Source organism: Tympanuchus pallidicinctus, unplaced genomic scaffold, assembly GCF_026119805.1.
Source record: "Tympanuchus pallidicinctus isolate F22 unplaced genomic scaffold, pur_lepc_1.0 scaffold8, whole genome shotgun sequence".
In the NCBI taxonomy this organism is placed as follows: domain Eukaryota; kingdom Metazoa; phylum Chordata; class Aves; order Galliformes; family Phasianidae; genus Tympanuchus; species Tympanuchus pallidicinctus.
This window is the reverse complement of record NW_026294802.1, coordinates 54583432-54596135: the sequence shown is the minus strand read 5'-3', so window position 1 is coordinate 54596135 and position 12704 is coordinate 54583432. Positions and strand designations below refer to the sequence as shown.

The 12704-nt window shown below is 43.3% G+C and overlaps 1 protein-coding gene across 1 annotated transcript in view; it reads left to right on the top strand.

The window, feature by feature from the left end:
- Positions 1-12044, top strand: part of STRBP (spermatid perinuclear RNA binding protein) — a 72290-nt gene extending 60246 nt beyond the window's left edge. Inside the window, exon 19 of the mRNA XM_052668149.1 lies at positions 11147-12044. The gene's annotated coding sequence lies outside the window, so the exon portion shown is untranslated. The remainder of the gene's footprint in view (positions 1-11146) is intronic.
- Positions 12045-12704: the final 660 nt, after the last annotated feature.

Genomic DNA, 12704 nt, shown 5'->3' with positions numbered 1-12704 from the left:
GAAGAAGCCTTGAAGTTTTGTCCGCTCATGCACTTATTCTTCCCTGAAAAAAGGTACAGGTACATTCAGACGTGTGAGTGAGTTATGTATCAGATATCACAAAAGCCTTTAAGGATGAATGTTTTAAAGGCAGTCTCCTTTGGACAGAAAATAAAGAAAGTTGTCTCTGTCTTCCAATTCCAAAGTACAGCATCTTATTTCTGATCCTAACCCTAAATCAATATTTATTGATCAAACTGACTAAGCTTTTTAGGTTGATGAGCTCTCTACAAAGCAATTCTGTTCTCCTCTTGAGCCTCTGCAGGGGCCAACGACTGGTGCTTAACTACTACTTCTCCTGCAGAATGTCACCTGTCCTCCAGCTGTCTCAGAACCTTGTGTGACACTTGCACTTCTAAGAGAGCAACACTGCTGTGGGGGTAATTCTCAAAAGTGCTAAATGCAGTGGAGCAAATCTCCGTGGGCTGCACACTTTCTAAAGTCCTGCCCAGGTCTTAGTGGCAAAGTTGAGCATGAAACCTGTACTGCCAAAAAGACGTGGTATCTATGGGAAGATGACTTTGAGGAAAGGCTGCTGTCTTCCACATTCAACTTACAAACTTAAAAAAAAAATAAAATAATAATAGTTAAAAAAAAAAGGTTGAGCTTCCACCAAAAATCACCACCACTTGAATCAATTCAAACAACTGCTGTTAATTTGGGCTAAAATTTCTCCCCTGTGTAGCCCAAACTACCACCACCACCATCTGAAGAATTTTTAAACAGTCATCTGAGGGCAGATCTCTGCTAAGAGGGTGCATACTGCAAGGAAGACAGGTGATCTGGCAATGCAGTATGATGTTACTTTTCTAATGACAGTTACTCCAGGACCAGGAAAAGACTGAGGCAGGGCTTTGGAGCAGTGTTTCATGCTCAGCAAGCTTGCAGAGGGAAGGAATGCAATTCTATAAATCACTTGTACTGTATTTCTGTTTCTAGACTTGAATGAATTTCACTTTTCCTTTGTGGGTCAGCATAGTAAACACTAAAGCAAAGGTCTATTTTTATAAATCTCTTTCACCAGTTGAGAGGGCTGACCTGCAGCCACCAGATGGACTTATTTATCCACAGAGGACAGAATGTTTATTTTTACACTAAATTACTTACAGCATTGAATAAAAGAAAATAAGGCCTTTGAACTATCTAAATAGTATCACCAAATTGCAGAAGTATGTACATATGGTGGACAGTTCCATCTTTCTTCCCAGTAAGTCTCTCAAAAGAAGTTACTCAGAAATAAACTTCCAAACGAAGTACAAGAGAGCCCTGTGATCTTACAACAGGTAATTTACGAACCAGGAGAAATCTCAATGAAGTGAGCTAGATCTACTCACTAGCTAAAAAAACCTGCAAATGTAAAGTAAATGGAATGCTCTTGGGATACTGAGTTGCTTCCTCACGTGATGCTGTACCCGGTACATTTGGCTTCATTTGACTTCTGTGTTGTGGTTTACATGCCAGCCACTGTTATGAACTGTACACAACACCTCTATTTGCACTGTAATCTTAATTCATTCGCCACTGATTGTAACCCAACGCCACAGACTTCTCTGTATATAAAACCATAGCCATGTCCCACTTGCTTTCAATAGCATACAATAAAGGCTTATATCTCTGTAAACAAAAATTATGTCCTTACTACTTATTTGGGTTCTTTAATTTTATTTTTGTTTGCAGTGAGGAAACTGGCTTTAAGGTTTTTTGAAGCCTGGAAAGCCATACGTCTGTCCTGTTTCAGTCAGGTAACAGGCACAGCAAAAGGTTAACACAGGTTTCCCAGGCTGCAGTCTTACCAGGTGGCTATTTAGCAAAGCTGCATTTTGGGTGATGGAAACTTAAAGCATGTTTACAGCGTAAGGAGCAGAATGCCCTCCTGCACAAAGGCTGCAACTGAATAAAACATAGGGGAGAAAGGTCTGCATATGCATGCTGAGGCACAGATATTGTGCAAGGGCTGCTGCACACAAATTCTGCTGGGGGTGCGACAGCTGATGAGAGCAGTAACACAAGACTGAGAAGACTGTGAAAATACTGGCCAGAAATGGAAGTTTTCCTTCAGAATAAAAGCTGGACATTTTCTAGCATTTCGTTGATCGCTAAAATGCGATGTCTGTTTTCTTAAAAGGTAAATTCTAGAATTAAAAAAAAAAAAAAAAAAAAAAAAAGCAAACCTCTCACAAACTTTTATTCTATTCCACCCCCATCCCTTCATTCTATTTCCTAGAACACTAAATTCCTGGGGTCCCAGTTTGCCCTCTGCGGTCTGAAGCAAACCCAGGCCTCTTCTTTGTCCAGAGCCTCTGAGGGCACAACAGGATCCCAGGAAAACCACATGATTGCTGTTGTTTCTTTGAGGCTGCAACTCACAGCTTCCTGGAACACACATGTCCAGTTGCCTAGAGTTACAGAACATGCTTTTATCCTAGAAACTAACACTAACCATTTTATCAGAAGCCCTTATCTTCTAAGTGCTTTTTTCTGGTCTTTAATTCAACTTTTCAAATCTGACTGCACAGATTATTAATCCAATTCAAAGGAGATCAACTCTGAAGAGGTTTAAAAAGGGTGAGGAGCTGACTTCAGTCATGAGTGCTCTTAATAAAGCACTCATGGAAAGCCACAGCCTAGCATATATACCAATGGAAATAAGAAGTGGTGTGCGACCTCTGCACTATGCAAAGCAGCGTGCAGCCAGCTGAGCCTGCAGTTGTGAGGCCAACAGCTCAGCTGGGCACATAGGAGCTACTGAGGGAACGAACCTCTGTACCAGAACTGCCTAGACCATGTTTCCTTTGCAAGGCAGCTCCATCAAATACTTAGAAGGTATGATCCAAAGAAGAACCGGCTGTAGTCAGTGAAGAAAACCCCATTAACAGTTGGCTGAAACAGAGGTCCATTTTACCCTACATACTGCCATAATACTCTACCTATGTACGCACAGTGTTAGCTAGCTTGTTAAGAGGTCATTCAGAAAGCTACCTCAGGATTAGCATCTCAGAGGTGCTGAGCAGACTGACAGCCCTTCAACTGCTGCTCAGTGCCAGCTAATGAAATGCACTGAGTGTGTTCCAGCAGCAAGCCGATGCCCTGTGGCATCACAGGAACGAAACACGGGGTAGATCAGAGAGTGCACATGGCATGAGTTACATGATGCTGATTCTAGATCTATAAAGGAGAGTATGGCTCTCTTTCCTCACTCCTTGGCCTGACATTGCTGGTCAAGACAGCTACAGTGAGGCTGCTAGTTTAACCCCTTGTATCACTACTGTTCCATCCACCCCCTGCCAAAACAAACCACACAACCACTTCAGTCCATATACTTTTTCTCACCATAGTGCTTTATTGTTCCAACACTCAATGCCTGCAGCTGAAGGCAAGCAGTGAGCTCTCTAAGAGGAATAGCCCTCCCCAGGCTCAAGCCATTCCCACAGCTGCTTGACTGCACCAGGCCTGTCTTTTGCTGGCACAGCACTGAAGGGATTCCTGCAGAAGCAACCAGCTACTGAACAAGCAAGAAGTCCAGCTTATCTTGCTGCCATCAGCACTACTTTAAAAAACTGCATATGATACAAAGAAAACTCTAATAAAGGATTTGTTTGACAGCCATGAAGGAACAAGCCAGCTTGTCACTGTACGTGACCTGATGCATCTCCAAGCCTGCCCAGAAATTCACACAGCTAGCTCTAGTTTCACTTTTCAATGAACACCAACACCAAACAATCTAAATTCCATGCCCTACTGCCTCTTAATTTATTGACGTGGCTTGGCTTATCCAGGCGTCAGTTCCCTTTTCTCATGAATGACAAACAGATCGCAACTGCAGATCTGTTAAAGGCAGCTGTGATGTTGAGTACCATTGGAACCGGCAGGAAACTGCTCCAAACTGACTCCGAGGGCCCATTTCCGTGCAGTCTGAGAAGAAAGGTGCTCTGACAGTGGAAGTCAGGAGCTACAGCTGGCAGATCTCATTCACTCATCTCAGTAGGAGTGAGGGCAGAGCCCTGGCTGTGCTGTATCTGACTGTGGGGTAGCGGCTCTTACTTAAGAGCTTTGCGCTTGAAGGCAGAAAGCACCACGCTCCATAAACCATGCCAGTGACAGCACGAAGTAAAAAATAAAGATCTATCCCTCCCAGCTCATGCTGCCCTGTACAGAAAGTAGAGCTGCACAGATTCTCTGCCATTATTCCAATCCCCTGTTCTGTAAATTTTGTCTGCAAATAGCTGAGTCCCTCACAGGAGGCATCTGTTTACAACACCTGACAGAAGCCCAAAGGAATTGGGCTGCCAAGACTGGACTGCATGTCTGAGCAGCTATCTCAGGATACCTTACACTCTGCTTATTCTCTCACCTTGCATGCTATGTACACAAAGGGCACAGGGACTGCTCGGGGTTGTCTGGGACTACCGACTGACTTCTTTTATTACTGGAACAAAGTAAGAATTGCACAGTGAAAGACAACACCCTCCCTGCAAAAATAACAAAACAATAACAAAACACTCACACTAGGAAAAAAAAGCTGTGTTCAAATGAAAGTTGACAAATAAACTGAAGTATTTTAAATGGATCTCACTGAGAACAAATGAAGGAAAATTGGACAAAAATGGAAGAGCTTCCCACTTACATCATTATTGGCCCCACTCCGTCCCAACTCTTCTAGAGACATTAAAATGAGCTCAGAGATGAGGCTGCTGAGTAGCTGCTGAAATCTAAAACCAGTCTGTTACTGTAATGCTGCAGGCACACAGCAGCTCTAGAGTCTGTGTTCATGTCTGTGCTAGCAGCAGCCACTTCATTCATAATTCAGAGAAGTCTGGCTCAGGCTTCCACAGCCCCTCTGGCACACTGGGCTTTTCACATCCCATGCAGAAAACCCTTCAGGGCAATGCACAATCATCTTCTCTTAGAAACACCATCCCTCCCCCTCCATGCTAGAGGGAATTATGCTGCGGTCCTCTGTCCTGGTAGGCGGAGAACTCAGATGTACACTGTGAGCAGCCAGCCTTCCTCCTCCTCCTTCCCATCCATTTGCTCTGGTGCATCATTATTAAATTACTTTAAAACCACTTCTTTAAACTAACACAGGCCTTCAGGGCACAGAAGGCATTAATTCACTTCCCTTTCTTGTCAGCCAAGAACTGTGCCAAAACCACAATGGTTTTCTACAGTTTTCTAAAAGGATTGATTAAAAAACAAAACAAAACAAAACACACACTTTGGTCACATTGTGAAAGCTGATAGCGACACAGCTCTCTGTCTCAGTATTTTACTACTTTTTTCCTCATGCACAGAATTTGATTTAAAACAGCACAATTTTTTTCTCCTATTCCTTTCTTTCCTATTTCTATCCCTATTCTATCGGATAAACTGGCCTCACAGACTAGAAAATCTCATCAGAGTCACTACAGTGTCACCTCCCAAAGTTCATCTATTAACACAACTCTATGCTGGATCACAGACAACTCTATGCATTAACAGATGCTCACAGCAGGGAGTTTAAACACACTGCTTTGATGTATTCATACTTTTACACCAACTGTACACTCTGCATGATGAGGGCTTCTGCTTCCTATCTGGCAGCCTGCAAATCTCATCACTTCTGCACCTTCTGGCATCTGTGAGTCCACAGTGGCTGCGATTCTATCTGAAGCACTATAGAACCTTTCTGAAATACATTTGCCATACAAGCTGTCGATCGAGGAAGATGTCTGCAACGTCAGAACAAAAACAGTGTGTTCATTTCTGTAAAGCAAACTGTACTCTGAATTGTTACACCTCTGGAAACAGTCATGTACAGGGCTCCTCTGCACACAGAAGGCCCATACTGCAGGATCATGGTAAAGCAAACAATTTTTGGCCACATCACAGCAACTGTAACTTACCAGTAAAAGCGATTAAAAAAAAAATACTTTGCCCTAATTTTTTAAATAAGCAAAATTTAAAGTTTTTTTTAAATCATATTCTGAAAAAAAATCACCATGATACACTTCTGCTGTAGTTTGGTATGCCTATCTCAAGCAACATTATTAAAGCAAGAGAATAACAGAAAAACGTATCAGCACTCTAAGCCAAGTTCAAGCTGTACTACAAATACATCCCGCAGATTGATTTCATATATACTTCAGTCTGATTTTGTTTTGTCCTTTCAGATCCTTTCATACAAGGGCATAACACAACTTCCAGAACAAAAGCCCACAGGAGAAAAACATGGAGCATCTTACTCTGCTAGCTGCTTCATGTACCTCACAGACTGCAGTTGGATTTACTAAAAGGAAACGAGAGGTCTTTGCTAACGCTGGGCATCTAGTTTCCTCAGATTCCTCAGAAATCTCCAGGCTTAACGATTTCAACAGTTCATTGAAATAAGCAATGTCTATAAAACTTACTGAGAAGGGTCTGCATGCTGAAAGCCATTTTCCAGCACAAACTCATCTTCCTGGCCCAGCTGTACCAGTGCAGTTGGTTCTTGCCTGTGGCAGCTCTGCCCCTGATCCCCTCCCACAGCCTATGGCAGCCATGGCCTCGCCAGTAGCACAGCTCCTCGAAGCACTGCCCAGCCTGGACCAAGCAACATCAGTGCAGCCGATGTTACTCATTTTTAGAGCTGGTCTGAACTAACCCCTATTCATTTCGAAAGAACCAACTGCTAGCAAATCAATGAAGTCATTATTCTAATAGCCTACAACAACTTGTATTTGAGAGCAAAATGCTCTGATGCTGGCGTCTGCATCTGAAAGAGAACATCGATCCAGAACACCAGGATATGCTCCTCTTTCTTCCACCCCAATGAAAGGGAAAACCATGCACACATAATAACAAAGCATATCTAGAACCCGCGTTTGGTTCAGAGTGAAGCATTGTCACGAGTAGGGTACATCTAGCTCTGAGTGCTTTTTAGGACAGAGCCTATGGTACTCCCTTCTCCTAGCAGCACATCCCCTAGCATTTGTGCTAAGACCTGCCAGCACCTTTTCTGGATCACCTACTTACAGAACATCAAGCTCCTGGCACGCTACAGTTTAAGTAGTTCACAGAAGAGCCTTATCTACAGCAAAAAGAAGTCTTGCAAGAATAGTTCTCCACAATGTCTTAACTGCAAAATCATCTTAAGATGCTTGCATTAATCCAACTGGAATGAGAAGAGCCTAAGCACACATAAAAACTCTGTCTCTGCTGCTGCAGACTGAGGATTTGATTCCATAACAACTCATCATCAGGCAGGCTGTAATTTCATCCCCTCTCTTACGCTAGCATTGGTATGCCTGGTGCAAGTGCTGTCACCAGAATGCCAGCAGGAACCAGCAGGTGAGAAGGACCTTTTGGTGCAGTCTAATCATTACATCCGTTCTATCACACTGTAAATCTGCACCCTGAACAGTTTAAGATAGAAACACGTTCATCACAGAGCGTGCTTTTCAGTAACGCTTAAGGCTTAGGACTTGTGGAGTTAATCATTAGAGAAACAAAAACTCAGCGCAGATCTGAGTGTTCTAAGGGAAAAAAAAAAAATTAAGTACAGCCTAAGTACCTGAGCTTTAATTTTCCTTCTTTACTTCTTCTCTGATGTACGCAGAATTAATATGACTCGATAACATGTGCTGTAAGGATAAAGCAGCACAAGCAGAAGCATTACCTTGAAATCCGCATCTCTGGCTGGATGCTGTTTGGCATCCTGACAGATCCATTCACTGCCCGAATTGCTTAATTGCTGAATTCTGTAAAAACAGATTGTAGCTCCCTGCAAGTATGGAGAACTTTTAATTTAGCATTAAACGATAATTTTACAAAGCTTATTTCTGTTACAAATCTTGTTATTTAACGCTGCTCTTTAGAAGTCTTGAATGGTCCAGGATTTTTACAGAACCATCTGCAGTAATTTAATCTATGCCAATTCGGGGCAAATCTCGTGATATAATTGCTCCATTAAAAACAAAAATAATTTCACAGAATTGGTTAGCACTCTGCTGCGGTTCTCAAGAGGAGATCTGATAAATCACATTCTCCTCCCATTACCTCCAGGTTAGAAATCAGAGATTTTCTATTTACAGTAGTTTTCACCCCACGTATATGCATTCTTATGCATTAGGTGATAAACACACAGGCTACAAATTTTTTTTCTATATAAAATTAGCTTCTGCACAGAAACAGCTTTGTCCATACAAACATTATGTCAACTATTCTAAGACCAACAGGAGTGCATTTTTCATGACTCCAGCCTCCTTTACAACAGAACACAGCTGGCACAGCAGAACCTCTACCAGGGAGGAGGCACCAGGAGTGCTGGCGCTGCCCCTCCTTGCGCAGGTCTCCCCGTGCAGGCAGCCATCCATCACACTGCAGATCAAGCAGTTTGTGTGCACGGTGCTTCACCAGTTCTCACATCCTATTGCCAAGCTTTCCACTCCTCATTTCACCTCTCAGCTGGTGCAAGAAAGGAGCAAACCTGACCCTACCCGACATGCTGGCACAACCACGGCTCCCAGCAGCCGGAGCGGGGCCCACCACCTTCCTCAGGCCTAAGGGCCCAAAGCACTGTCTGCAGAATGTGAAAACCAGTTAAGATAGAAGTAAATATAGATATTCTGGATAGAATAGAAGGTACTTCACTCCGCAGCAACTAATACCTTCTTGCAGGCCTCTGCTGTTTTCCCACACACCGGTGCTCTCCGTTCACCAGCACTTAGTGCCGCAATGATAGGGAAGGTCACGGAGCGCTGCCTGCTGAGGGGCTCCACGGCCACCACCGGCGCCATTTGGGGATGAGACTCGCCGGCACAACAAACGCGCTCAAAGGCCGCCGCTCACCTCAGCTCCCGGGCTGGCCCAGCAACTCCTAGCAGTGCACCGCCCTTCATTGCACCAACCCTCAGCTCCACCTTCCCACAGGCCGGACCCAGCTGCTTCCCGGCCTGCCGCCCTCCTTCGCAGCCCCTCGGCTCACCGCATAGCCTCCTGCTAACAACATGGCGCCGTCAGAGTGTTCCATAGCCGACGCTTCGCCACGAGCCACTGCCTCTCACTGGCTGCTTCTGCCGCCAATCAGCGCATCGACCTATCAGAAAGCGCTGTGCGACGCGCGGGCACCGCCCCCGCTCCTTGGGCGGAAGCGAAGCGCCATGCCGTTCCCGCGTGGCAGCGTAGAGGCTGGGGCTCTCGCAGTCCCTTCATAAGTCACTTGATCACAGAAGTCTGCCGTGTGTGAAATCTTTAAGTCGGTTCAGTTCTGTTTATCTCGTCTTCTGCAAGACCCAACGCCACTGCAAGAAAACCCTCGACTGTCAACATTACGCCCAGCCAGGCATCAAATACTCCATGCTCCCTTAGCAGCAGTCGCGCATTGCTCGCACAGTGCGCGCGTCCCCAGCGCTGTGAGCGGGCTGCAGCCCTGTGCCCTCACAAAACCTGGAGTGCAGGAACACACGATTAGTGCTTTGTTTCATTAGCATGCAGAAAGGCAGCAAAACCAAATCCTCACTCCTCCAACTCAGTATGGACACATAGCTGTAAAATCTGGTAAAATCCTAAAGGGTTTTGTATGCAGAATCTTCGGGGGTCTTGGGTAACGAAGACAGTACTGCACAGTGAAAAAGGAGGGCAATCTAAACCAGAAAACAATCCTTGCTGTGTCAACTGATGCTTCATTTTATTATTTCATTTAAGGACCTCCAGGCAGGCAGTGCACGTTACTCCCCTTGCTCAGGCACAGCCCAGCACAGCCCTATGCCCTCAGCACACCGAGCCATGCCATCCCATTAAGCCCTCCAGAAAGGCCCCTTCTGAAGTGTCTAAAGTTAGGCTGGATGAGCGTGAGCCAAACTGCTGAACAGATGGAACAAAATCCTCCTCTTGATAGCAGGAACTTTATATTACTGCCACGGATAAGAAGGGCAGCTAAAAAAAGTCAAGGAGGTGGTTACATAAATTGCAGGAAGGCTTACCAGCAACACTTAAAGGTGAAGTTTTGATAGAGCTGGAACATTCGCTTCCATCCGAAGACCCTGCACAACCAAGAAGGAAAATCTCAGAAACTAAAAGGAGATTGTAACCATAGAGGATCAGTGCCAGAGAGCCCAGGACCTCAGCGATCCAGCACAAAGCATTCGCAAGCAGCAGCCCAGAGCACACCAGGCTCTTCAGAAAGATATATAAGCTTCAGCAGGCAGTGTGGCATTCATTTTGAGTTCAGTGCACAAAACCAGCTGAGAGCATATGCGAACAGAGAGATAATTAACTACAGGAGATAACATCTTATTACAGCAAAAAATGCTAACAAACTCATTCTTCTTTGCTTACAGATCTGTGACATACTCCTGCCTATGGCAACTTTGAGTCAATGTGATTTGTGTTGTTTTTTTCCACCTTGCTCATTCAAAGGCTTGAGTACCTGTAAATTCATCTTTCTCATCTTAAAAATGATCTGCTTCCTTATATTTCACGTGTAATTGAGCTTCAAAAGACATGCCTCTCAGCAGACGATCTGTTTTTCTTAGTTGCAGATACCTTAGATGGAGTCAGAGTTGAACTATGCTGGTAATATTTATTTGTGAGTAATGTCTTTCAGAAAGATATCTAAAATTATCCACAACTGGAAACTGACTACAAAATATTTCTTAGAAAATGTTATAAAGCTTTTTGTTACGTTTGTTCCACCACCACACTGAAATGATGAGTATACGCAGCGCACAGTTTTGAGGCAATGTTTACTTAGTGGAACAAAGCAACTTTTCCTTCTTTTAAGCAGCACGGTTCTGGGGCAAAGTGGAAAGCACACACAATTTCCCACTCCCTTTGGGAAAGACAAATGGACAAATGAACTGCTTTGGTTGCTTCTCCCCCTCCCATCTTGCCTTTATTCGCCTTCAAACTTTCTCCAGAAGTTGTGATTATTGAGAAACTGCAGAGCTGGAATTACCAAGGTGCTCCAGCCTGTGAAAGACAAAGCAGTAAAAACGACACGAAACCTTATAATGCCATTCTCTTACAGGAAAAGTATGGGTAGAAAAATGACAGCATGATAACAGCCTCCCAGAGTAAGGCTGCTTTCAGAGTCACCTTTAGTCACTTTGGTGACAAAAATACATTTTTACTCCTTGTTATCTCTTTGCAGAACACACACAGTTGGGGGAGCCTGATCTGCACTGTGACCCAATTAGAGCATTCATCCAGTTGCACAGCTAAACCCAGTTCAGCTGTGACTACAAGCTTCTAGTGAAGATGACGTGAATGACACTTCACCCCACAGAATCTATGTTACTGATGATGATAAGTAGAGCTAGGCTGCGTTTATTTTGCAGATCCAAGCGGAATTTGGAGGGTCATGGAAAAAAATGTTCTAAATTGGACATATTTGAGAAATACTGAGTCACAAGCCTCAAGCTGCACAAGGTCATTTTAGCAGTTTCTTTTTTCAAAGCAAAACCTACATTTTATTATATAAAGCAATGTTGGCAACACCAAGAATATGAAGTCTTTTTTAGCAAAGTCCTTTGCAGCACAAATATAGTTTTGGTCTGACAGAAGCTTGCAGATCCTAACGCTTCTATTTTAGGAAGAGAATTGGTTTTGTATTGCAAAATATTTAATGGATTTGTTAAAATGAAATGAAACAAGGAAGTAGTTATACAATTTTACTTGTTTATATTTCAATTCATAAAGTATACACACTGCAACTATGCTACCACAATGTCCACGCATTTCATATTGATGGAGTTACAAGTTTTGTTTTGTTTTTGGTATTAAACAATAGAGATAATGTATGCAGTTAAGGAAAAAAAGCTTGGACATAGCATGTTCTATTCTGTAGTTACAGAGTACATTAGCTAGCATTAGTACAGTAAACAAGAAAAAGGTAGAAATACAAAATAAACCAAATATCTTTATATACAAACCAGTGCCTCTTATTGTTACCAGCTTATACTCACACTGCACACGAAATTTATCCACTGATGCAATAGATACTTCAGCATAACACAAACCATTATAAATTAAAAAAAAAAAAAATACAAGGTGCAAAACTCCATTCTACAGCTTTCTGGTGAGAACTCAGACAATCCAAAGAATAAGCAATCCAAGCATGTTTAGCACCTATTAGTGCAACTGCATCGAGCATGGAAAATGACCTACACAACCTCTGAACGCGTTACCAGGGAAGCCAGTTGGACAGCTATAGATGCTCGCAGCTACACTCACGCAGTGATTTTTGCCTCATATATATCTCAGTTTATTGTTTCTTTGTCCCATTCATACCTATGTGCAAAACTAAATCCTGGAAGCTTTCTCAGAGCTTCACAGAAGGCCTGCTACAGGCGGGTAAAAACAACGGAAGAACAGAACAAAAAAAAGTGACAAAAAACAAACAAAAAGACTCAATTAAATGTCAGACCATCCACATGAGCAGTCCTTGTTAGCTGGGGATTTTTAACGCTGTTGATATGTGGATCAAACAATATGACACAGAAGTGAAGCAGAACTTCGCCAAGAATTCTGATTATTCTCGTCTAGCATTCAGCCAAGGCCCTGAGCCTCAGGTTGCAAATTTGTTTGGCAAATACAAAAAAAAAAAAAAAAAAAGCTCAGAGTTGCATAGAATTGATTAGTAACAGAAAGAAATGCCAAACACAGAGATGGATGCTGCGTCTAACTGAAACAAAGTGGGGCTGCGCTGA